The sequence below is a fragment of the Scyliorhinus torazame genome, chromosome 6, assembly GCF_047496885.1.
Source record: "Scyliorhinus torazame isolate Kashiwa2021f chromosome 6, sScyTor2.1, whole genome shotgun sequence".
NCBI classification, from domain to species: domain Eukaryota; kingdom Metazoa; phylum Chordata; class Chondrichthyes; order Carcharhiniformes; family Scyliorhinidae; genus Scyliorhinus; species Scyliorhinus torazame.
The window spans coordinates 15,597,546-15,622,919 of NC_092712.1; the positions used below are offsets into that span (position 1 = coordinate 15,597,546).

Here is a 25,374-nt window from a genome sequence, read left to right on the forward strand (position 1 = left end):
GAGGGGGGGTTGGGGGGATTTGAGGGGGGATTTGAGGGGGGGGTTGGGGGATTTGAGGGGGGGTGGGGGGGATTTGAGGGGGGGGTTGGGGGATTTGAGGGGGGGGGGTTGGGGGGGATTTGAGGGGGGGGTTGGGGGGATTTGAGGGGGGGTTGGGGGGTTTTTGAGATGGGGGTTGGGGGGTTTTGAGATGGGGGGTTGGGGGGTTTTGAGGGGGGGTGGGGGGGATTTGAGGGGGGGTTGGGGGGTTTTGAGGGGGGATTTGAGGGGGGGGGTGGGGGGGGGGGTTTGAGGGGGGGTTGGGGGATTTGAGGGGGGGGTTGGGGGGATTTGAGGGGGGGGGTTGGGGGGATTTGAGGGGGGGGTTGGGGGGATTTGAGGGGGGGGGGTTGGGGGGATTTGAGGGGGGGGTTGGGGGGATTTGAGGGGGGGGGTTGGGGGGATTTGAGGGGGGGGGTTGGGGGGATTTGAGGGCGGGGGTTGGGGGGTTTTGAGATGGGGGTGGGGGGTTTTGAGATGGGGGTTGGGGGGTTTTGAGATGGGGGTTGGGGTGGGTTTGAGATGGGGGGTGGGGGGTTTTGAGATGGGGGGTTGGGGGGGTTTTGAGATGGGGGTTGGGGGGTTTTGAGGGGGGGTGGGGGGATTTGAGGGGTGGTTGGGGGGTTTTGAGGGGGGATTTGAGGGGGGGGTGGGGGGATTTGAGGGGGGGTTGGGGGGATTTGAGGGGGGGTTGGGGGGATTTGAGGGGGGGGTTGGGGGATTTGAGGGGGGGTGGGGGGGATTTGAGGGGGGGGGGGGTTGGGGGGATTTGAGGGGGGGGGTTGGGGGGATTTGAGGGGGGAGGGGGTTGGGGGGATTTGAGGGAGGGGGGTTGGGGGGTTTGGTGAGGGGGTGGGGGGGTTTTGAGATGGGGGTTGGGGGGTTTTGAGTGGGGGTTGGGGGTTTTGAGGGGGGTGGGGTGGGGGGGTTTTGAGATGGGGGTTGGGGGGGTTTGAGATGGGGGGGTTGGGGGGTGTGGGGGGGGTGGGGGGGTTTTGAGGGGGGGTGGGGGGTGTGAGGGGGGGTTGGGGGGTTGTGGGGGGGGTTGAGGGGGGGGTGGGGGGGGGGGTTTTGGGGGGGGTGGGGGGGTGTGTGGGGGGGGTTGGGGGATTGAGGGGGGTGGGGGGGGATTGGTGGGGGGGGTTGGGGGGTTTTGAGGGGGGGATTTGAGGGGGGGGGTTGGGGCCGACCACCCCCCCGCCCGGACGGGCTGAGAATAAAGGCAGCAGCCGGAGTTTGCTGCGGTTTGTGAGTGGCCGCCCGGGGGGTTCAATCCCGGGCTCGGTGAGGTGCGGCCTGGCCGGCGCTGCGAGGCCGCCCGGAGCCCCGGGACTGGCGCTGTTTACCTGTCCAGCTCCCTCCGCTTCTTCCCCCCTTGGACAATTAATATGGCGGCGGCTGACAGGCGGCTCCGGCTCGGCGCTCCTTCCGCAGCGAGGCACAGCAAGGGTTAATCCCCGGCCGAAACCCGCGATCCGCTTTGTGGGGGGGGGGGGGGGGGCTGCGCCGGCGGCACTCGGCGGACACCGTCCCCCCCGCCCCGTGTCGGGGCCACTGGGGAGCTGTAGTCAATTGCAGGGGCCCTGTTGCGAAGGGAATGACGGGAGAAACTACAACTCCCGTCGGGCCTCGCTCCCAGGGTTGCAAGCCGGTGCTCTGCTATGGGTGTTGTAGTTTCTTTGTGGGAAGTTGCCCTGTTGGGGATCCCGGTGAAAACTACAACTCCCAGCGGCGGCTGCATCGCGGGAGTTGTAGTTTCTCAGCCTTTGCGAGGAGCAAGGCTGCCACTGACTCAAATCAATTATTGTGTACTGCAATATGGGAATGCCAGTGCTCTGTGGAGCCTCTCTTGGCAGGACAAGGCTGGAGTGTGCCAGTTCCATCAGCATATATTTTCCCCCCAAAATATACTTTATTCATAAAAGTTGTGAAGTAAAGAGTACAAAACATTTCAAATTGAATGTTACAGAGAGTTCTGAGGACCCTAGTTCGATGCCGGCCCCGGGTCACTGTCCGTGTGGAGTTTGAAAATAATAATCGCTTATTGTCACAAGTAGGCTTCAACGAAGTTACTGTGAAAAGCCCCTAGTCGCCACATTCCGGGGAGGCCGGTACAAGAATTGAACCCGCGCTGCTGGCCTTGTTCTTCATTACAAGTCAGCTGTTTAGCCCACGATGTTAGCCCAGAATGTTATACATTCTCCCCTGTGTCCACATGGGTCTCTTCATCCCCCCCCCCCCCCCCCCCCCCCTCCCCCCCCCCCCCCCCCCCCCCCAACCAACCCAAAGCTGTGCAATCCATCCATTTAGATGGATTGACCCCTTAATTGGCAAAAAAAAATTGGGTACTCTAAATTTCTTCAAAAAAAAATAATATTACAGAGCGTGGAACAAATTCAACTTTCCTCCATACAGCATATTCCACTGCGAGGGGCCTTGATTTGCTGATACGTTTCATGTTAGACAATACGGCCTGAGAGCAAAACATTTCAAAGTGCACGCAACTCATTACTAACAGTGCACTTGCTCAGCCACTTTCATTGGATGGATGATGGCCAAATATCCGAAGACCTTCTGTGCGGTTAACTGGACACTGGGCCACATCTCCCAGGAGCCCCACACCTCCGCAAGAAGGACCCCCACAAACGAGACATGCAGATGATGAACATTAACACTGGGGAGCCACACGCTGACTGCCATGAGCTCTGGAAGCTGACTGTTTGGAAGAGGCAAGCGGAAATGAACAGCTCAGTTGACGGAGAAGGGTGCAGAATTATGAGGGTAGACAGGAAGAAACTTCTACCCTTGGTAGACTGGTAGCACAGTGGCTAGCACAGTTGCATCACAGCTCCAGGGTCCCAGGTTCGATTCCCGGCTTGGGTCACTGTCTGTGCGGAGTCTGCACATCCTCCCCGTGTCTGCGTGGGTTTCCTCCGGGTGCTCCGGTTTCCTCCCACAGTCCAAAGACGTGCAGGTTAGGTAGATTGGCCATGATAAATTGCCCTTAGTGTCCAAAAAGGATAGGTGGGGTTACTGGGTGACGGGGATAGGGTGGAGGCGTGGGCTTAAATGGGGTGCTCTTTTCAAGGGCCGGTGCAGACTCGATGGGCCAAATGGCCTCCTTCTGCACTGTAAATTCTATGATTCTATAACCAGGGAGCATAGATTTAAGATAAAAGCAAATTACTGCAGATTACTGAAACAAAAACAGAAAATACTGGACAATCTCAGCAGATCTGACAGCATCTGTGGAGAGAGAATGGAGCTAACATTTCCAGTCTGGGTGACTCTTTGTCAAAGCCATTTAAGGTTTAAGATTTAAGGTAAGATCTAGATTTAAGGAAAGAGGCTGGAGCTTTCGAGGGGGTTTGAGGAAAACCTTTATCACCCAGAGGGTGGTGGGATCTGGAACTCCCTGCCTGAGAGGGTGGTGGAGGCGGGAACCCTCACAACATTCAAGAAGCATTTAGATGGGCACGTGAAAAGCCATAGCATACAAGGCTACATTGGTAGGAGTAGTGTATAGACTCCCAAACAGTAGTCACACTGTAGGAAAGGCTATAAATCAACAAATAATAGGAGCACGTAAAACAAATAGGGGCTAGATTCTCCAATTGGAGACTATGTTTCCCTGCTGGAGCTGAATTTGTCCTGGTTTGCGCTATTGCTAGGAATGATGGCCTGGTGTAATTCACTCTCCCCAGCCATGCAAATTTATGCATGGTGGATATTGCAAAGGATTCCATTCCAAAACCCTCTATCGGGCCACCATATTGAGCGGGCAGCCTGGTAACGGGGTACGACGCCTGGGCTCCCTTACCCCCCAGCAAAGCTAACCTTACACCCCCCCCCACCAGCTGACATGCAGAGGCATCTTTCTCCCCCTTCCCTCACCATGGGAATTACTAGATCACACCCCCTCTGCTGCATGCATGCATGAGGGTGACCCAACCCCTCATCAGAGGGCAGCCCACCCCCCATCCGGATAGACCGGATATACAGGTGGTGGGGAGGACAGGAAACAAGGGCTGGAAGCACTGCTAGGATGTGTGAAATCGCGGAATGCATTAATTTCATGCAGTCAGGGAAAGCGCCGGGACCGGATGGATTCCCGGTAGACCTGGCTCCGCATTTAGGGGAGATGTTCAATGACTCACTGTCCAAAGGGGGCCCTGCCGCCCACATTGGCCCAGGCCTCAATCTCACTGGTCCCCAAAAAGGACAAAGACCCGACAGAATGTGGATCATACAGACCCACCTCTCTCTCTTCAACACTGATGCAAAGTCCAAACAAAAGTACCTGCGAGGCACCTGGAGAGTTTCCTGCCAGAAAAGATCGCAGAAGATCAGACTGGATTTGTCAAGGGCAGACAACTAACGGCGAACATCAGACGCCAGCTGAATGTAATAATGACCCCACCTGGTGGGAAGACACCAGAGATGATCGTATTCCCAGATGCTGAGAAAGCCTTCGATCAAGTAGAATGGAGGTACCCGGAGGTACTTGAACAGTCTGGGTTTGGAGCAGGGTTCATCACGTTGGTAAAGCTCCTGTAAAGCGCTCCAACGGCGAGCGTAAGGACAAACGCCACCAGCTCCAAATACTTTGTGTCGTGTCGGGTGCTCTGCTACACAGACGAACCAACACGGTTGCGGATGGTACAACTCAGTTTTATTACTAACAATAACAACATCTGTAAACTGGTTGCTGTGGTTCGTTCATTACCCTCTAACCTGTGGACCCAGCCCTAACACTATCTTGGAGAAGCACTCAGCACATGGTGAATGTCTGAGTGGCTTGCTGTGAGCTCTGTGCCCTGAGCTGTCTCCTGCTGGAATGAGCGGGAAGTGTCGTGTTCCCCGTTTTATAGTGTGTCTGCTCTTGGCTGTGATGTTGCGTGTGTGTTGATTGGTCCGTTGATCTGTCCATCAGTATGTATGTTTGCACCATGATGTTTATCTGAATATTGTAACACTTTGGTTGCACAGGGTAGGAGCGTTGAACAGGAGCTTCACCCACGTGATGAACCCTGCTCCAAACCCAAACCGTACAAGCGCTCCTTAGGGAGTTCAGCGCCTTCTTAGGTTACAAACCCAACCTGGGAGAGAGCAAAATCTTCCCGGTGAACCCTCGAGAGGGAGGAGCGGGAGGAACTATTGTTTAAAGTGATCTTAACCAAGTTCAGGTACCTGGGGATCCAAATGGCCCACACCTTATTTTTTTTAATTCTTTATTATTGTCACAAACATTAACACTGCAATGAAGTGACTGTGAAAATCCCCTCGGCGCCACATTCCAGCGCCTGTTCGGGTACACAGAGGGAGAATTCAGAAATGACGTCTCTCTGAACGTTGGCCACCGCACCACTCCCAGCGGCTCCCCCCACACACACACACACTCCAGGAGCCCAATGATAGTGGTCACACTAAGGACATGGAACCAGTTCAGGCGCCATTTCAAGCTTGGCGAGGTGTCCATTGAGGCCCTCATCTGCAATAACCACAGTTTGACAATGGCGAGAATAGACGCTACATTTGGGATGTGGAGAGAGGACAGAGGGACACTGAGAGTGACGGTCATGGACGATAGACTGGCGACCCTATGGGTACTTGCAGCTGCTTGACTCTCTCCACAAGGAGAGAAAAACATTCCCCCAGAGACCCGGATTTCTGGACACAATGGGAAGGCGGGACTGATTAGGGACGGACAAATGCAGCGGTATCTGCGGACGACTCATAGAAAAGGTAAGGATCCCGCTAGACGAGGCCACTAGAGGAGGAGCTGGGCATGGAGATAGTGGGAGGACTCTGGATCGAGGTACTGCACAGGATTAACTCCACCAGCTACTGCGCCGGGGGAAACCTGATGCACAGACCGCAGCTTACCAAGACGCGTATGAGCAGGTTCTTCCCAGAGGGGAGGATAGGTGTGAGAGGTGTCAAGGGGGCCTGGCCAACCATACCCACATGTTCTGGTCCTGCCCCAGGCTCAGGGGGCACTGGACGGACTTTTTTGAGGCCATGTTCAGAGTGGTGGGAGATGGAGCTGTGTCCATCTGTGGCAGTCTTTAGGGTGTGAGAGCATCCGGAGCTCTGTCCAGGAAAGGGGGCAGACATCCTGGCCTTCGCCACACTAATCACCAGGCAGAGATTTCTGCTAGACCAGATGTTGGCAGCACCAACACAGGGCCTCAGAGGGGCTCTCGGATCTGGCCAAGTTCCTGCAAATAGAAAAAAGAAAATTCTCAATCAGGGGATGGAGTTTACAAATCTCTTTACAGACCTGTTCAAATGTAACTGTAGAGTTGTGTAGAATTCTTATTACACATCCCAATAAGAACACCTCTAAAAAAACTGTATGATACACACTAATGTAAATAATGTAGGAAATGAAATGAAAATCGCTTATTGTCACAAGTAGGCTTCAAATTAAGTTACCGTGAAAAGCCCCTAGTCACCACATTCCGGCGCCTGTTCGGGGAGGCTGGTACAGGAATTGAACCGTGCTGCTGGCCTGCCTTGGTCTGCTTTCAAAGCCAGCGATTTAGCCCTGTGCTAAACCAGAACTGGGATGACTGTCACAGACACCGTGGCACCTTGTGATATTTGTGTTGACAATTTGCCGTATAGGAGACTGTTAAATAAGTTAAGAGCTCATGGTGTTAAGGGTATGATCCTGGCATGGATAGAGGACTGGCTGACTGGCAGAAGGCAGAGAGTGGGGATAAAGGGGTCTTTTTCATAATGGCAGCCGGTGACTAGTGGTGTGCCTCAGGGGTCTATGCTGGGACCACAACTTTTCACAATATACATTAATGATCTGGAAGAAGGAACTGAAGGCACTGTTGCTCAGTTTGCAGATGATACAAAGATCTGTAGAGGGGCAGGTAATATTGAGGAAGCAAGGGGGCTGCAGAAGGACTTGGACAGGCTCGGAGAGTGGGCAAAGAAGTGGCAGGTGAAATACAATGTGGAAAAGTGTGAGGTTATGCACTTTGGAAGGAGAAATGGAGGCATAGACTATTTTCTAAATGGGAAGATGCTTAGAAAATCAGAAGCACAAAGGGACTTGAGAGTCCTTGGGCGAAATTCTTCAGAAACAGCACGACGTCCGCCGACTGGCGCCCAAAACGGCGCAAATCAGTCGGGCATCGCACCGCCCCAAAGGTGCGGAATGCTCCGCATCTTTGGGGGCCGCGCCCCAACCTTAAGGGGCTAGGCCCGCGCTGGACGAATTTCCGCCCCGCCAGCTGGCGGAAAAGGCCTTTGGTGCCCCGCCAGCTGGCGCGGAAATGACATCTCCGTGCGGCGCATGCGCGGGAGCGTCAGCGGCCGCTGACGGCATTCCCACGCATGCGCAGTGGGGGGAGTCTCTTCCGCCTCCGCCGTGGTGGAGACCGTGGTGAAGGCGGAAGGGAAAGAGTGCCCCCACGGCACAGGCCCGCCCGCGGAACGATGGGCCCCGATCGCGGGCCAGGCCACCGTGGGGGCACCCCCGGGGCCAGATCCCCCCGCCCCCCGCCCCCCCCCAGGACCCCGGAGCCCGCCCGCGCCGCCTTGTCCCGCCGGTAAGGTAGGTGGTTTAATCTACACCAGCGGGACAGGCATTTTAGCGGCGGGACTTCGGCCCATTCGGGCCGGAGAATCGCGGGGGGGGCCCGCCAACCGGCGCGGCGCGATTCCCGCCCCCGCCGAATATCCGGTGGTGGAGAATTCGGCAACCGGCAGGGGCGGGATTCACGCCAGCCCCCGGCGATTCTCCGACCCGGTGGGGGGTCGGAGAATCTCACCCCTTGTTCACGATTCTCTTAAGGGTAACGTGCAGGTTCAGTCGGCAGTTAGGAAGGAAAATGCAATGTTAGCATTCATGTCGAGAGGGCTAGAATACAAGACCAGGGATGTACTTCTGAGGCTGTGTAAGGCTCTGGTCAGACCTCATTTGGAGTATTGTGAGTAGTTTTGGGCCCCGTATCTAAGGAAGGATGTGCTGCCTTGGAAAGGGTCCAGAGAAGGTTCACAAGAATGATCCCTGGAATGAAGAGCTTGTTGTATGAGGAACGGTTGAGGACTCTGGGTCTGTACTCGTTGGAATTTAGAAGGATGAGGGGGGATCTTATTGAAACTTACAGGATACTGCGAGGCCTGGATAGAGTGGACGTGGAGAGGATGTTTCCACTTGTAGGAAAAACTAGAAGCAGAGGACACCATCTCAGACTAAAGGGACGATCCTTTAAAACAGAGATGAGGAGGAATTTCTTCAGCCAGAGGGTGGTGAATCTGTGGAACTCTTTGCCGCAGAAGGCTGTGGAGGCCAATTCACCGAGTGTCTTTAAGACAGAGATAGATAGGTTCTTGATTAGTAAGGGGGTCAGGGGTTATGGGGAGAAGACAGGAGAATGGGGATGAGAAAAATATCAGCCATGATTGAATGGCGGAGCAGACTCGATGGGCCGAGTGGCCTAATTCTGCTCCTATGTCTTATGATCTTATGTTATTATTGTTTTGGTTATTACTATTGTTTTTATATTGTTCTGCAAAGTTTTGATATTAAGTACAAAAATTGCAATAAAAATATACTTTTTAAAAAGGTACATTAAACATACACGGATCAAAAATGACAGCAGCAGAAAAATGGGAACTCAGGGAATCAATACATATTGTTAAAAATTCCATCTACGGACCATAAGATCAATGAAGAGGTGTTTGAATTATTTTTTTATTCGTTCTTGAATGCTTGCCAGCATTCCCTAATTTCCCTTAAGGGAGTAGTTAAGAGACTCATTGCTGTGAGTCTGGAGTCACATGTAATGAAATGAAAATCGCTTGTTGTCACGAGTAGGCTTCAAATGAAGTTACTGTGAAAAGCCCCTAGTCACCACATTCCAGCACCTGTTCGGGGAGGCTGGTACGGGAATTGCACCCGTGCTGCTGGTGTAGGCCAGACCGGGTAAGGATAGCAAATTTATTTCCCTAAAGGACGTTAGTGAACCAGAAAGGTTTTTACGACAATCGACACTGGTTTCATGGTTGTCATTAGACTTTGATTCCAGATATTTATTGAATTCAAATTTCACCATCTGCAGTGGTGGGATTTGAACCCTCGTCCCCAGAGCATTACACTGGGTCTCTGGTTTATTAGTCAAGTGACAACACCACTACGCCACTGCCTCCCCTAAGAGCAACAATAAAACTTTAAAACAACATCCAGAAAAGAGTCGTGTTTTCGCTGTTTGATCGGAGCTGAAATGCTATAGAGATCACTTCTCGAGGGCAAAGTGGAGGCAGCGGAGAGAGGGTCAACCTGGGTGGATGGCGGCCGCCACGGAGCGATTCCAGAGGAGCTGCATTGGATGTGTGACGGGTGCAACGTACCCTAACAGCAAATCTCTGGAGGGATAGCTACAAGCAGCAGCAATGCAGGAAAGACTGCAATCAATTTTCACACAGCAAGTTACAACAGATGCCAATATGAGAATGACGAGATCATTTGGTTTCATGATGTGGTACGGGATGTGAATATTATCTCAGTGGGCTGGACAGCTGGTTGGTGATGCGGAGCGAGGCCAGCAGCGTGGGTTCAATCCCCGTACCGGCTGAGGTTATTCATGCCCCGCCTTCTCAACCTCGCCTGAGGTGTGGTGACCCTCAGGTTAAATCACCATCAGTCAACTCTTCCCCCAGCCCCCAGCCTCCCCCAAAAGCCCCTCCCATTAAAGTCATGCATCTTTGACTTTGTCTATATATATGTTTCTGGAACCTACCACTTCATTCACCTGAGGAAGGAGCAGTGCTCCAAAAGCTAGTGATTTGAAACAAACCTGTTGGACTGTAACCTGGTGTTGTAAGACTTCTTACTGTACTCACCCCAGTCCAACGCCAGCATCTCCACATCATGCCTCCCAAAGGGGAAAGGGGAAATCAGCCTATGGTCATCTGGGACTATGGCGACTGTTACAACCTTCCCGGATCCTATTGGTTGGGGCAATTGGCTACTCCATGTTCCTTGGGGAATATGAGCTCCCCCAATGAGGGGTCAATCGTTCAGCTTTCAGCAGTATAATTAGAGCTGGCCACAGTGGTACCGGCTAGAGAGAGGGAACCAGTAGTGAACTGGTCGCCTCATCATAGGAAGGATGTGGATGCTTTGGAGAGGGTACAGAGGAGATTTACCAGGATGCTGCCTGGACTGGAGGGCATGTCTTATGAAGAAAGGTTGAGGGAGCTAGGGCTTTTCTCACTGGAGCGAAGAAGGCAGAGGTGTACAAGGTGATGAGAGGCATGGATATAGTGGATAGCCAGAGACTTTTCTCCAGGGTGGAAATGGCTGTCACGAGGGGACATAACTTTAAGGTGATTGGAGGAAGGTATAGGGGAGATGTCAGAGGTAGGTTCTTTACACAGAGAGTGGTGGGTGTGTGGAATGCACTGCTAGCGGAGGTGGTGGAGTCAGAGTCATGAGGGACATTTAAGCGACTCTTGGACAGGCACATGGACAGCAGTAAATTGGATTGGATTTGTTTATTGTCACGTGTACCGAGGTACAGTGAAAAGTATTTTTCTGCGAGTAGCTCAACAGATCATTAAGTATATGGGGAGAAAAGGGAAGAAAATATTAGAACAGATATAAGTTAAGTAAAAAGTGGATCTGTTGGGTAGAGCTCGCAGAGAGTCTCCTCACTCCAGCGCCACCTTGGTACTGTCTATAAATTGAAGGGGTCTAGGTTAGGTTGAACTTAGATTAGGATAAATGGTCGGCACAACATCGTGGGCTGAAGAGCCGGTACTGTGCTGTACTGTTCTATGTTCTATGTACTGGTGCTGTGTAAATATTGTTGTAAATAAAAGTTACTTTCTTTTGGACTCTACAAACCCATGATGGACTCTTCTTGGCCATGACAAGCGATTTTACTTTACTTGTTATTATCATGGGAGGATGGGGTAGGAGGTATCTCCCCTGCTACTTCATGATACCATCCATGAGACTTTGACAGTATTTGGAACAGTCATTGTTATGATGCATATTAATGGCCAAACATGAGTTTAAACAGGCGATACAGAGCTTGAAGTTATAGTAAACATTGAGAGGATAGGAGTAGACATCAGGAGAACACAGGCAGATTGGTGAAACGGACAGAGATATGGGGTGGGATTTTCCGTCCCACTGGTCCTGTTTTCCGGCACGCCCCCACCGGCAACGGGACCCTCACTCCCGCAGCCGGCCAATGGAGTTTCACATTGTGGCCATCCCACTCCAGTGGGAAACCCGTGGGCATGGGGGCACTGCCGGCGAAGCAGAGGATCCCGCGAACGGGGAATCCCACAGGTGGCAAATGAAATTCAACAAGAGTCACTTGCGGCATTTACATTTTGTGAGGTTGGAGGTGGTTACAGAGATTGGAGGGACAAGGCCATGGAGGAGGTTACAGAGATTGGAGAGGCAAGGCCATGGAGGAGGTTACAGAGATTGGAGAGGCAAGGCCATGGAGGAGGTTACAGAGATTGGAGGGGCAAGGCCATGGAGGAGGTTACAGAGATTGGAGGGACAAGGCCATGGAGGAGGTTACAGAAATCGGAGTGGCAAGGTCATGGAGGAGGTTACAGAGATTGGAGGGACAAGGCCATGGAGGAGGTTACAGAGATCGGAGGGACAAGGCCATGGAGGAGGTTACAGAGATTGGAGGGACAAGGCCATGGAGGAGGTTACAGAGATTGGAGAGGCAAGGCCATGGAGGAGGTTACAGAGATTGGAGGGGCAAGGCCATGGAGGAGGTTACAGAAATCGGAGTGGCAAGGTCATGGAGGAGGTTACAGAGATTGGAGGGACAAGGCCATGGAGGAGGTTACAGAGATCGGAGGGAAAAGGCCATGGAGGAGGTTACAGAGATTGGAGGGACAAGGCCATGGAGGAGGTTACAGAGATCGGAGGGGCAAGGCCATGGAGGAGGTTACAGAGATTGGAGGGACAAGGCCTTGGAGGAGGTTACAGAGATCGGAGTGGCAAGGTCATGGAGGAGGTTACAGAGATCGGAGTGGCAAGGTCATGGAGGAGGTTACAGAGATCGGAGTGGCAAGGTCATGGAGGAGGTTACAGAGATTGGAGGGGCAAGGCCATGGAGGAGGTTACAGAAATCGGAGTGGCAAGGTCATGGAGGAGGTTACAGAGATTGGAGGGACAATGCCACGGAGGAGGTTACAGAGATTGGAGGGACAAGGCCATGGAGGAGGTTACAGAGATTGACGGGGCAAGGCTATGGAGGAGGTTACGGAGATTGGAGGGACAAGGCTTTGAGGAGGTTACAGATATTGGAGGGACAAGGCCATGGAGGAGTTTACAGAGATTGGAGGGACAAGGCTATGGAGGAGGTTACAGAGATTGGAGGGACAAGGCTATGGAGGAGGTTACGGAGATTGGAGGGACAAGGCTTTGAGGAGGTTACAGATATTGGAGGGACAAGGCCATGGAGGAGTTTACAGAGATTGGAGGGACAAGGCCATGGAGGAGGTTACAGAGATTGGAGGGACAAGGCCATGGAGGAGGTTACAGAGATTGGAGGGACAAGGCCATGGAGGAGGTTACAGAGATTGGAGGGACAAGGCCATGGAGGAGGTTACAGAGATTGGAGGGACAAGGCCATGGAGGAGGTTACAGAGATTGGAGGGACAAGGCCATGGAGGAGGTTACAGAGATTGGAGGGACAAGGCCATGGAGGAGGTTACAGAGATTGAAGGGACAAGGCCATGGAGGAGGTTACAGAGATTGGAGGGACAAGGCCATGGAGGAGGTTACAGAGATTGGAGGGACAAGGCCATGGAGGAGGTTACAGAGATTGGAGGGACAAGGCCATGGAGGATGTTACAGAGATTGGAGGGACAAGGCCATGGAGGAGGTTACAGACATTGGAGGGACAAGGCCATGGACGAGGTTACAGAGATTGGAGGGACAAGGCCATCGAGGAGCTTACAGAGAGTGGAGGGACAAGGCCATGGAGGAGTTTACAGAGATTGGAGGGACAAGGCCATGGAGGAGGTTACAGAGATTGGAGGGACAAGGCCATGGAGGAGGTTACAGAGATTGGAGGGACAAGGCCATGGAGGAGGTTACAGAGATTGGAGGGACAAGGCCATGGAGGGGGTTACAGAGATTGGAGGGACAAGGCCATGGAGGAGGTTACAGAGATTGGAGGGACAAGGCCATGGAGGAGGTTACAGAGATTGGAGGGACAAGGCCATGGAGGAGGTTACAGAGATTGGAGGGACAAGGCCATGGAGGAGGTTACAGAGATTGGAGGGACAAGGCCATGGAGGAGGTTACAGAGATTGGAGGGACAAGGCCATGGAGGAGGTTACAGAGATTGGAGGGACAAGGCTTTGAGGAGGTTACAGATATTGGAGGGACAAGGCCATGGAGGAGTTTACAGAGATTGGAGGGACAAGGCCATGGAGGAGGTTACAGAGATTGGAGAGGCAAGGCTATGGGGGAGGTTACAGAGATTGGAGGGACAAGGCCATGGAGGAGGTTAGAGAGATTGGAGGGACAAGGCCATGGAGGAGGTTACAGAGATTGGAGGGACAAGGCCATGGAGGAGGTTACAGAGATTGGAGGGACAAGGCCATGGAGGAGGTTACAGAGATTGGAGGGACAAGGCCATGGAGGAGGTTACAGAGATTGGAGGGACAAGGCCATGGAGGAGGTTACAGAGATTGGAGGGACAAGGCCATGGAGGAGGTTACAGAGATTGGAGGGACAAGGCCATGGAGGAGGTTACAGAGATTGAAGGGACAAGGCCATGGAGGAGGTTACAGAGATTGGAGGGACAAGGCCATCGAGGAGGTTACAGAGATTGGAGGAACAAGGCCATGGAGGAGGTTAGAGAGATTGGAGGGGCAAGGCCATTGAGGAGGTTAGAGAGATCGGAGGGACAAGGCTATGGAGGAGGTTACAGAGATTGGAGGGGCAAGGCCATGGAGGAGGTTACAGAGATTGGAGGGGCAAGGTCATGGAGGAGGTTACAGAGATTGGAGGGACAAGGCCATGGAGGAGGTTACAGAGATTGGAGGGACAAGGCCATGGAGGAGGTTACAGAGATTGGAGGGACAAGGCCATGGAGGAGGTTACAGAGATTGGAGGGACAAGGCCATGGAGGATGTTACAGAGATTGGAGGGACAAGGCCATGGAGGAGGTTACAGAGATTGGAGGGACAAGGCCATCGAGGAGCTTACAGAGATTGGAGGGACAAGGCCATGGAGGAGTTTACAGAGATTGGAGGGACAAGGCCATGGAGGAGGTTACAGAGATTGGAGAGGCATGGCTATGGAGGAGGTTACAGAGATTGGAGGGACAAGGCCATGGAGGAGGTTACAGAGATTGGAGGGACAAGGCCATGGCGGAGGTTACAGAGATTGGAGGGACAAGGCCATGGAGGGGGTTACAGAGATTGGAGGGACAAGGCCATGGAGGAGGTTACAGAGATTGGAGGGACAAGGCCATGGAGGAGGTTACAGAGATTGGAGGGACAAGGCCATGGAGGAGGTTACAGAGATTGGAGGGACAAGGCCATGGAGGAGGTTACAGAGATTGGAGGGACAAGGCCATGGAGGAGGTTACAGAGATTGGAGGGACAAGGCCATGGAGGAGGTTACAGAGATTGGAGGGACAAGGCCATGGAGGAGGTTACAGAGATTGGAGGGACAAGGCCATGGAGGAGGTTACAGAGATTGGAGGGACAAGGCCATGGAGGAGGTTACAGAGATTGGAGGGACAAGGCCATGGAGGAGGTTACAGAGATTGGAGGGACAAGGCCATGGAGGTGGTTACAGAGATTGGAGGGACAAGGCCATGGAGGAGGTTACAGAGATTGGAGGGACAAGGCTTTGAGGAGGTTACAGATATTGGAGGGACAAGGCCATGGAGGAGGTTACAGAGATTGGAGGGACAAGGCCATGGAGGAGGTTACAGAGATTGGAGGGACAAGGCCATGGAGGAGGTTACAGAGATTGGAGGGACAAGGCCATGGAGGAGGTTACAGAGATTGGAGGGACAAGGCCATGGAGGAGGTTACAGAGATTGGAGGGACAAGGCCATGGAGGAGGTTACAGAGATTGGAGGGACAAGGCCATGGAGGAGGTTACAGAGATTGGAGGGACAAGGCCATGGAGGAGATTACAGAGATTGGAGGGACAAGGCCATGGAGGAGGTTACAGAGATTGGAGGGACAAGGCCATGGAGGAGGTTACAGAGATTGGAGGGATAAGGCCATGGAAGAGATTACAGAGATTGGAGGGACAAGGCCATGGAAGAGATTACAGAGATTGGAGGGACAAGGCCATGGAGGAGGTTACAGAGATTGGAGGAATAAGGCCATGGAAGAGATTACAGAGATTGGAGGGACAAGGCCATGGAGGAGGTTACAGAGATTGGAGGGACAAGGCCATGGAGGAGGTTACAGAGATTGGAGGGACAAGGCCATGGAGGAGTTTACAGAGATTGGAGGGACAAGGCCATGGAGGAGGTTACAGAGATTGGAGGGATAAGGCCATGGAAGAGATTACAGAGATTGGAGGGACAAGGCCATGGAGGAGGTTACAGAGATTGGAGGGACAAGGCCATGGAGGAGGTTACAGAGATTGGAGGGACAAGGCCATCGAGGAGGTTACAGAGATTGGAGGGACAAGGCCATGAAGGAGGTTACAGAGATTGGAGGGACAAGGCTATGGAGGAGGTTACGGAGATTGGAGGGACAAGGCTTTGAGGAGGTTACAGATATTGGAGGGACAAGGCCATGGAGGAGTTTACAGAGATTGGAGGGACAAGGCCATGGAGGAGGTTACAGAGATTGGAGAGGCAAGGCTATGGGGGAAGTTACAGAGATTGGAGGGACAAGGCCATGGAGGAGGTTAGAGAGATTGGAGGGACAAGGCCATGGAGGAGGTTACAGAGATTGGAGGGACAAGGCCATGGAGGAGGTTACAGAGATTGGAGGGACAAGCCCATGGAGGAGGTTACAGAGATTGGAGGGACAAGGCCATGGAGGAGGTTACAGAGATTGGAGGGACAAGGCCATGGAGGAGGTTACAGAGATTGGAGGGACAAGGCCATGGAGGAGGTTACAGAGATTGGAGGGACAAGGCCATGGAGGAGGTTACAGAGATTGGAGGGACAAGGCCATGGAGGAGGTTACAGAGATTGGAGGGACAAGGCCATGGAGGAGGTTACAGAGATTGGAGGGACAAGGCTTTGAGGAGGTTACAGATATTGGAGGGACAAGGCCATGGAGGAGGTTACAGAGATTGGAGGGACAAGGCCATGGAGGAGGTTACAGAGATTGGAGGGACAAGGCCATGGAGGAGGTTACAGAGATTGGAGGGACAAGGCCATGGAGGAGGTTACAGAGATTGGAGGGACAAGGCCATGGAGGAGGTTACAGAGATTGGAGGGACAAGGCCATGGAGGAGGTTACAGAGATTGGAGGGATAAGGCCATGGAAGAGATTACAGAGATTGGAGGGACAAGGCCACGGAAGAGGTTACAGAGATTGGAGGGACAAGGCCGTCGTGGAGATTACAGAGATTGGAGGGACAAGGCCATGGAGGAGGTTACAGAGATTGGAGGGACAAGGCCATGGAGGAGGTTACAGAGATTGGAGGGATAAGGCCATGGAAGAGATTACAGAGATTGGAGGGACAAGGCCATGGAGGAGGTTACAGAGATTGGAGGGACAAGGCCATGGAGGAGGTTACAGAGATTGGAGGGACAAGGTTATGGAGGAGGTTACAGAGATTGGAGGGACAAGGCCATGGAGGAGGTTACAGAGATTGGAGGGATAAGGCCATGGAAGAGATTACAGAGATTGGAGGGACAAGGCCATGGAGGAGGTTACAGAGATTGGAGGGACAAGGCCATCGAGGAGGTTACAGAGATTGGAGGGACAAGGCCATCGAGGAGGTTACAGAGATTGGAGGGACAAGGCTATGGAGGAGGTTACGGAGATTGGAGGGACAAGGCTTTGAGGAGGTTACAGATATTGGAGAGGCAAGGCTATGGGGGAGGTTACAGAGATTGGAGGGACAAGGCCATGGAGGAGGTTAGAGAAATTGGAGGGACAAGGCCATGGAGGAGGTTACAGAGATTGGAGGGACAAGGCCATGGAGGAGGTTACAGAGATTGGAGGGACAAGGCCATGGAGGAGGTTACAGAGATTGGAGGGACAAGGCCATGGAGGAGGTTACAGAGATTGGAGGGACAAGGCCATGGAGGAGGTTACAGAGATTGGAGGGACAAGGCCATGGCGGAGGTTACAGAGATTGGAGGGACAAGGCCATGGAGGGGGTTACAGAGATTGGAGGGACAAGGCCATGGAGGAGGTTACAGAGATTGGAGGGACAAGGCCATGGAGGAGGTTACAGAGATTGGAGGGACAAGGCCATGGAGGAGGTTACAGAGATTGGAGGGACAAGGCCATGGAGGAGGTTACAGAGATTGGAGGGACAAGGCCATGGAGGAGGTTACAGAGATTGGAGGGACAAGGCCATGGAGGAGGTTACAGAGATTGGAGGGACAAGGCCATGGAGGAGGTTACAGAGATTGGAGGGACAAGGCCATGGAGGAGGTTACAGAGATTGGAGGGACAAGGCCATGGAGGAGGTTACAGAGATTGGAGGGACAAGGCCATGGAGGAGGTTACAGAGATTGGAGGGACAAGGCCATGGAGGAGGTTACAGAGATTGGAGGGACAAGGCCATGGAGGAGGTTACAGAGATTGGAGGGACAAGGCTTTGAGGAGGTTACAGATATTGGAGGGACAAGGCCATGGAGGAGGTTACAGAGATTGGAGGGACAAGGCCATGGAGGAGGTTACAGAGATTGGAGGGACAAGGCCATGGAGGAGGTTACAGAGATTGGAGGGACAAGGCCATGGAGGAGGTTACAGAGATTGGAGGGACAAGGCCATGGAGGAGGTTACAGAGATTGGAGGGACAAGGCCATGGAGGAGGTTACAGAGATTGGAGGGACAAGGCCATGGAGGAGGTTACAGAGATTGGAGGGACAAGGCCATGGAGGAGATTACAGAGATTGGAGGGACAAGGCCATGGAGGAGGTTACAGAGATTGGAGGGACAAGGCCATGGAGGAGGTTACAGAGATTGGAGGGATAAGGCCATGGAAGAGATTACAGAGATTGGAGGGACAAGGCCATGGAGGAGGTTACAGAGATTGGAGGGACAAGGCCATGGAGGAGGTTACAGAGATTGGAGGGATAAGGCCATGGAAGAGATTACAGAGATTGGAGGGACAAGGCCATGGAGGAGGTTACAGAGATTGGAGGGACAAGGCCATGGAGGAGGTTACAGAGATTGGAGGGACAAGGCCATGGAGGAGTTTACAGAGATTGGAGGGACAAGGCCATGGAGGAGGTTACAGAGATTGGAGGGATAAGGCCATGGAAGAGATTACAGAGATTGGAGGGACAAGGCCATGGAGGAGGTTACAGAGATTGGAGGGACAAGGCCATGGAGGAGGTTACAGAGATTGGAGGGACAAGGCCATCGAGGAGGTTACAGAGATTGGAGGGACAAGGCCATGGAGGAGGTTACAGAGATTGGAGGGACAAGGCTATGGAGGAGGTTACGGAGATTGGAGGGACAAGGCTTTGAGGAGGTTACAGATATTGGAGGGACAAGGCCATGGAGGAGTTTACAGAGATTGGAGGGACAAGGCCATGGAGGAGGTTACAGAGATTGGAGAGGCAAGGCTATGGGGGAGGTTACAGAGATTGGAGGGACAAGGCCATGGAGGAGGTTAGAGAGATTGGAGGGACAAGGCCATGGAGGAGGTTACAGAGATTGGAGGGACAAGGCCATGGAGGAGGTTACAGAGATTGGAGGGACAAGCCCATGGAGGAGGTTACAGAGATTGGAGGGACAAGGCCATGGAGGAGGTTACAGAGATTGGAGGGACAAGGCCATGGAGGAGGTTACAGAGATTGGAGGGACAAGGCCATGGAGGAGGTTACAGAGATTGGAGGGACAAGGCCATGGAGGAGGTTACAGAGATTGAAGGGACAAGGCCATGGAGGAGGTTACAGAGATTGGAGGGACAAGGCCATCGAGGAGGTTACAGAGATTGGAGGGACAAGGCCATGGAGGAGGTTAGAGAGATTGGAGGGGCAAGGCCATTGAGGAGGTTAGAGAGATCGGAGGGACAAGGCTATGGAGGAGGTTACAGAGATTGGAGGGGCAAGGCCATGGAGGAGGTTACAGAGATTGGAGGGGCAAGGTCATGGAGGAGGTTACAGAGATTGGAGGGACAAGGCCATGGAGGAGGTTACAGAGATTGGAGGGACAAGGCCATGGAGGAGGTTACAGAGATTGGAGGGACAAGGCCATGGAGGAGGTTACAGAGATTGGAGGGACAAGGCCATGGAGGATGTTACAGAGATTGGAGGGACAAGGCCATGGACGAGGTTACAGAGATTGGAGGGACAAGGCCATCGAGGAGCTTACAGAGATTGGAGGGACAAGGCCATGGAGGAGTTTACAGAGATTGGAGGGACAAGGCCATGGAGGAGGTTACAGAGATTGGAGAGGCATGGCTATGGAGGAGGTTACAGAGATTGGAGGGACAAGGCCATGGAGGAGGTTACAGAGATTGGAGGGACAAGGCCATGGAGGAGGTTACAGAGATTGGAGGGACAAGGCCATGGAGGGGGTTACAGAGATTGGAGGGACAAGGCCATGGAGGAGGTTACAGAGATTGGAGGGACAAGGCCATGGAGGAGGTTACAGAGATTGGAGGGACAAGGCCATGGAGGAGGTTACAGAGATTGGAGGGACAAGGCCATGGAGGAGGTTACAGAGATTGGAGGGACAAGGCCATGGAGGAGGTTACAGAGATTGGAGGGACAAGGCCATGGAGGAGGTTACAGAGATTGGAGGGACAAGGCCATGGAGGAGGTTACAGAGATTGGAGGGACAAGGCCATGGAGGAGGTTACAGAGATTGGAGGGACAAGGCCATGGAGGAGGTTACAGAGATTGGAGGGACAAGGCCATGGAGGAGGTTACAGAGATTGGAGGGACAAGGCTTTGAGGAGGTTACAGATATTGGAGGGACAAGGCCATGGAGGAGGTTACAGAGATTGGAGGGACAAGGCCATGGAGGAGGTTACAGAGATTGGAGGGACAAGGCCATGGAGGAGGTTACAGAGATTGGAGGGACAAGGCCATGGAGGAGGTTACAGAGATTGGAGGGACAAGGCCATGGAGGAGGTTACAGAGATTGGAGGGACAAGGCCATGGAGGAGGTTACAGAGATTGGAGGGATAAGGCCATGGAAGAGATTACAGAGATTGGAGGGACAAGGCCACGGAAGAGGTTACAGAGATTGGAGGGACAAGGCCGTCGTGGAGATTACAGAGATTGGAGGGACAAGGCCATGGAGGAGGTTACAGAGATTGGAGGGACAAGGCCATGGAGGAGGTTACAGAGATTGGAGGGATAAGGCCATGGAAGAGATTACAGAGATTGGAGGGACAAGACCATGGAGGAGGTTACAGAGATTGGAGGGACAAGGCCATGGAGGAGGTTACAGAGATTGGAGGGACAAGGCCATGGAGGAGGTTACAGAGATTGGAGGGACAAGGCCATGGAGGAGGTTACAGAGATTGGAGGGATAAGGCCATGGAAGAGATTACAGAGATTGGAGGGACAAGGCCATGGAGGAGGTTACAGAGATTGGAGGGACAAGGCCATCGAGGAGGTTACAGAGATTGGAGGGACAAGGCCATCGAGGAGGTTACAGAGATTGGAGGGACAAGGCTATGGAGGAGGTTACGGAGATTGGAGGGACAAGGCTTTGAGGAGGTTACAGATATTGGAGGGACAAGGCCATGGAGGAGTTTACAGAGATTGGAGGGACAAGGCCATTGAGGAGGTTACAGAGATTGGAGAGGCAAGGCTATGGGGGAGGTTACAGAGATTGGAGGGACAAGGCCATGGAGGAGGTTAGAGAAATTGGAGGGACAAGGCCATGGAGGAGGTTACAGAGATTGGAGGGACAAGGCCATGGAGGAGGTTACAGAGATTGGAGGGACAAGGCCATGGAGGAGGTTACAGAGATTGGAGGGACAAGGCCATGGAGGAGGTTACAGAGATTGGAGGGACAAGGCCATGGAGGAGGTTACAGAGATTGGAGGGACAAGGCCATGGAGGAGGTTACAGAGATTGGAGGGACAAGGCCATGGAGGAGGTTACAGAGATTGAAGGGACAAGGCCATGGAGGAGGTTACAGAGATTGGAGGGACAAGGCCATGGAGGAGGTTACAGAGATTGGAGGGACAAAGCCATGGAGGAGGTTACAGAGATTGGAGGGACAAGGCCATGGAGGATGTTACAGAGATTGGAGGGACAAGGCCATGGAGGAGGTTACAGACATTGGAGGGACAAGGCCATGGAGGAGGTTACAGAGATTGGAGGGACAAGGCCATCGAGGAGCTTACAGAGATTGGAGGGACAAGGCAATGGAGGAGTTTACAGAGATTGGAGGGACAAGGCCATGGAGGAGGTTACAGAGATTGGAGAGGCATGGCTATGGAGGAGGTTACAGAGATTGGAGGGACAAGGCCATGGAGGAGGTTACAGAGATTGGAGGGACAAGGCCATGGAGGAGGTTACAGAGATTGGAGGGACAAGGCCATGGAGGGGGTTACAGAGATTGGAGGGACAAGGCCATGGAGGAGGTTACAGAGATTGGAGGGACAAGGCCATGGAGGAGGTTACAGAGATTGGAGGGACAAGGCCATGGAGGAGGTTACAGAGATTGGAGGGACAAGGCCATGGAGGAGGTTACAGAGATTGGAGGGACAAGGCCATGGAGGAGGTTACAGAGATTGGAGGGACAAGGCCATGGAGGAGGTTACAGAGATTGGAGGGACAAGGCCATGGAGGAGGTTACAGAGATTGGAGGGACAAGGCCATGGAGGAGGTTACAGAGATTGGAGGGACAAGGCCATGGAGGTGGTTACAGAGATTGGAGGGACAAGGCCATGGAGGAGGTTACAGAGATTGGAGGGATAAGGCCATGGAAGAGATTACAGAGATTGGAGGGACAAGGCCATGGAGGAGGTTACAGAGATTGGAGGGACAAGGCCATCGAGGAGGTTACAGAGATTGGAGGGACAAGGCCATCGAGGAGGTTACAGAGATTGGAGGGACAAGGCCATGGAGGAGGTTAGAGAGATTGGAGGGGCAAGGCCATTGAGGAGGTTAGAGAGATCAGAGGGACAAGGCTATGGAGGAGGTTACAGAGATTGGAGGGGCAAGGCCATGGAGGAGGTTACAGAGATTGGAGGGGCAAGGTCATGGAGGAGGTTACAGAGATTGGAGGGACAAGGCCATGGAAGAGGTTACAGAGATTGGAGGGACAAGGCCATGGAGGAGGTTACAGAGATTGGAGGGACAAGGCCGTCGTGGAGATTACTGAGATTGGAGGGACAAGGCCATGGAGGAGGTTACAGAGATTGGAGGGACAAGGCCATGGAGGAGGTTACAGAGATCGGAGGGACAAGGCCATGGAGGGATATTGTCAGACAGGGGACAAATGTAGGTCAGCGAGCACTGAGGTGAGAGGCGAGTGGATTCGGTGTAAGTTAGGACTGGGACAGCGGAGTTTTAGAGCAGAAACTAAAAAGAACAATGATCATTATCTGGATTTTATCCCTTTAAGTATATAGCGTTGATTTTTTTCTGGGCAGGGGATTGGATGCTGATGTATCTTGTGTCCCATAACCAACAATGTAGATTCAGTGAAATATTCAACATTAACAAAGAATAGTTTGTGTTCTACCTGACCAAGCTTTGAAACTGCTGTGTCATTCTGACTTGATGTTAATCAAGACATTCTCGATTCCATTTCACCTGCTTTTTTGGGGGATTATTATCTCCTTTCAGGGATTAAGCCACTTGATGAAAGTTACACCACAACTGGTGAAGTGCAATATAAAAGACTTGTGAAAGGGTACCTCTCCATCACTCACCAAGACATGCTCTAATTGAGAAACCCAATCTCAGGCATCTGCAGACTTGGTTCCAATTTCCAACCTCCCCCCGCCCCCGCCCCCCCATCCCCACCCTGAGCACAAAATCCAGAAGGATCAGTACACAACATTCGGTTCCATTCCCGATTCCCGCGATCCTGAAGCAGTCCCTGTCCAAATGCAGCAAGTCCTGGACAATATCCAGGCTCGGGGCTGACAAGTGGCAAGTTACATTCGCGCCACACAAGTGCCAGGCAATGACCATCTCCGACAAGAGAGGATCTAACCACCGCCCCTCGACATTCAATGGCATTACCATCGCTGAATCCCCCACACTCAACATCCTGGGGGGTTACCATTGATCAGAAGCTGAACTAGACCCAGCCACATTAATACTGGTAACCAGGGCAGGTCAAAGGTTAGGAATCCTGCAGCGAGAAACTCACCTCCTGACCCCCCAAAGCCTGTCCACCATCTACAAGGCACAAGTCAGGAGTGTGATGGAATACTCTCCACTTGCCTGGGTGAGTGCGGCTCCAACAACACTCAAGGGGCTCGACACCATCCAGTACAAAGCAGCCTGCTAGATTGGCACACTATCCACCCTTATGGACTTAAATATTTGCACCCCATAGCGAGCAGAATTCTGATTTTTTTAAAAAGCCCTCCAGGAAACCACAAAGTTGTCAACAACACCCAGTAACTCAGGATATTCTTGCTTGCAAACTGGGAAGTGAAAAATCTTGATTTTACAGGTGGGGGGAGATGGTCAAGAGAAATGCCAGGATCAGCATCAACCACCCTACATGGCCTTCATCGTTCTGACCAAGGCTTTTGACTCAGTCAATCAGGAAGTGCTGTGGAAGACCCGGTCAAAGGTCAGCTGGCCAGAGAAATTCATCAACACCGTCCGACTGCTCCACGACAAGATGTCAGCGGCAGTCCGCAACGACGGAACTAGGACAGATACCTTCCCGGTCAAAACTGGGGTCGAGCAGGGATATGTCTTCACCCCCACCCTTTTCTCCATCTTCGTTGCCACCATCCTTCACCTTGTCAAGAACAAGCTTCTCAGTGGAATCTACAGGATGGACGGAAAACATTTCAATCTCACTGGTTGAAATCCAAGAAGAAACTGACACCGACGTCGCTTGTGGACCTTCAGTATGACATCGCCATCTCCACTCTCTCAGGGGAGAATCTCCAAGCCATGCTGGGCACCTTTGTGGAGGCGTACCGAAGAATCAAGTCCTTTACCAACCCGCCCCAGGGTAAGGTCCAGTCCGTCCCTCCATCAAAATCAATGGAGAAACCGGATCAAGCAATGAACATTTCCCCTACCTGGGGAGCCACCTCTCCTCTGAGGCTTACATCGATGCAGAGATCCAACATTGTATCCAATCCGCGAGGACCTCCTTCGGACACCTAATGACGAGAATGTATGATGACTGCAATATCCGTGCTGACACCAAGATCCTTGTGTACAAGGCGGTCGTCCTCTTCTATACGGCTCAGAAACTTGGACTACGTACAGACACCACCTCAAGGCCCTGGAGAGGAACCATCAACTCTGTTTGAGACTGATTCTCTGCATCAACTGGGAGGACAGGCGTACTAACGTCAGTGTCCTTGAAGGAGCCAAGAGCAGCGGCATCAAGGCCATGATCATCCAAAACCAACTCCACTGGGCAGGCCATGTGCTTAGTGTGTCAGAGTCCCGACTGCCAAAGCAAATCATCTTTGCCAGCTCAAGGAAGGATCCCGAACAAGAGGAGGACAAAGGAAGTGCTTCAAAGGCACCCTGAAGGCTTACTTCAAGAAATGCCTGGGCGACCCTTGCTCAGCGGAGACCTACTTGGAGGAAGGCCTGGAAAAGGAGCCTGAGAAAGGAATACCCGTGACCTAGACTCCAAGGACCAATCCCATCTCCCGCAAACACCTGCCAAGTGAGGGGTCGAAGATGCAGCTCTGGATTCAGACTCATCAGCCACACACGGACCCACAGAACCCGTGACCGTAACACGGAGTTTACATAGATACATAGAATTTACAGTGCAGAAGGAGGCCATTCGGCCCATCGAGTCTGCACCGGCTCTTAGAAAGAGCACCCTGCCCAAGGCCACACCTTCACCTTATCCCCATAACCCAGTAACCCCACCCAACACAAGGGCAATTTAGCACGGCCAATCCACCTAACCTGCACATCTTTGGACTGTGGGAGGAAACCGGAGCACCCGGAGGAAACCCACGCACACACGGGGAGAATGTGCAGACTCCGCACAGACAGTGACCCAAGCCGGAATCGA

The 25,374-nt window shown here is 52.8% G+C and overlaps 1 protein-coding gene across 3 annotated transcripts in view; it reads right to left on the reverse strand.

The window, feature by feature from the left end:
- Positions 1–1,532, reverse strand: part of LOC140424685 (casein kinase II subunit alpha) — a 155,778-nt gene extending 154,246 nt beyond the window's left edge. For 2 of the 3 annotated variants that reach the window (XM_072507963.1, XM_072507960.1), the window contains exon 1: positions 1,386–1,532. The gene's annotated coding sequence lies outside the window, so the exon portion shown is untranslated. The remainder of the gene's footprint in view (positions 1–1,385) is intronic. The other variant, XM_072507961.1, reaches the window with a different exon arrangement.
- Positions 1,533–25,374: the final 23,842 nt, after the last annotated feature.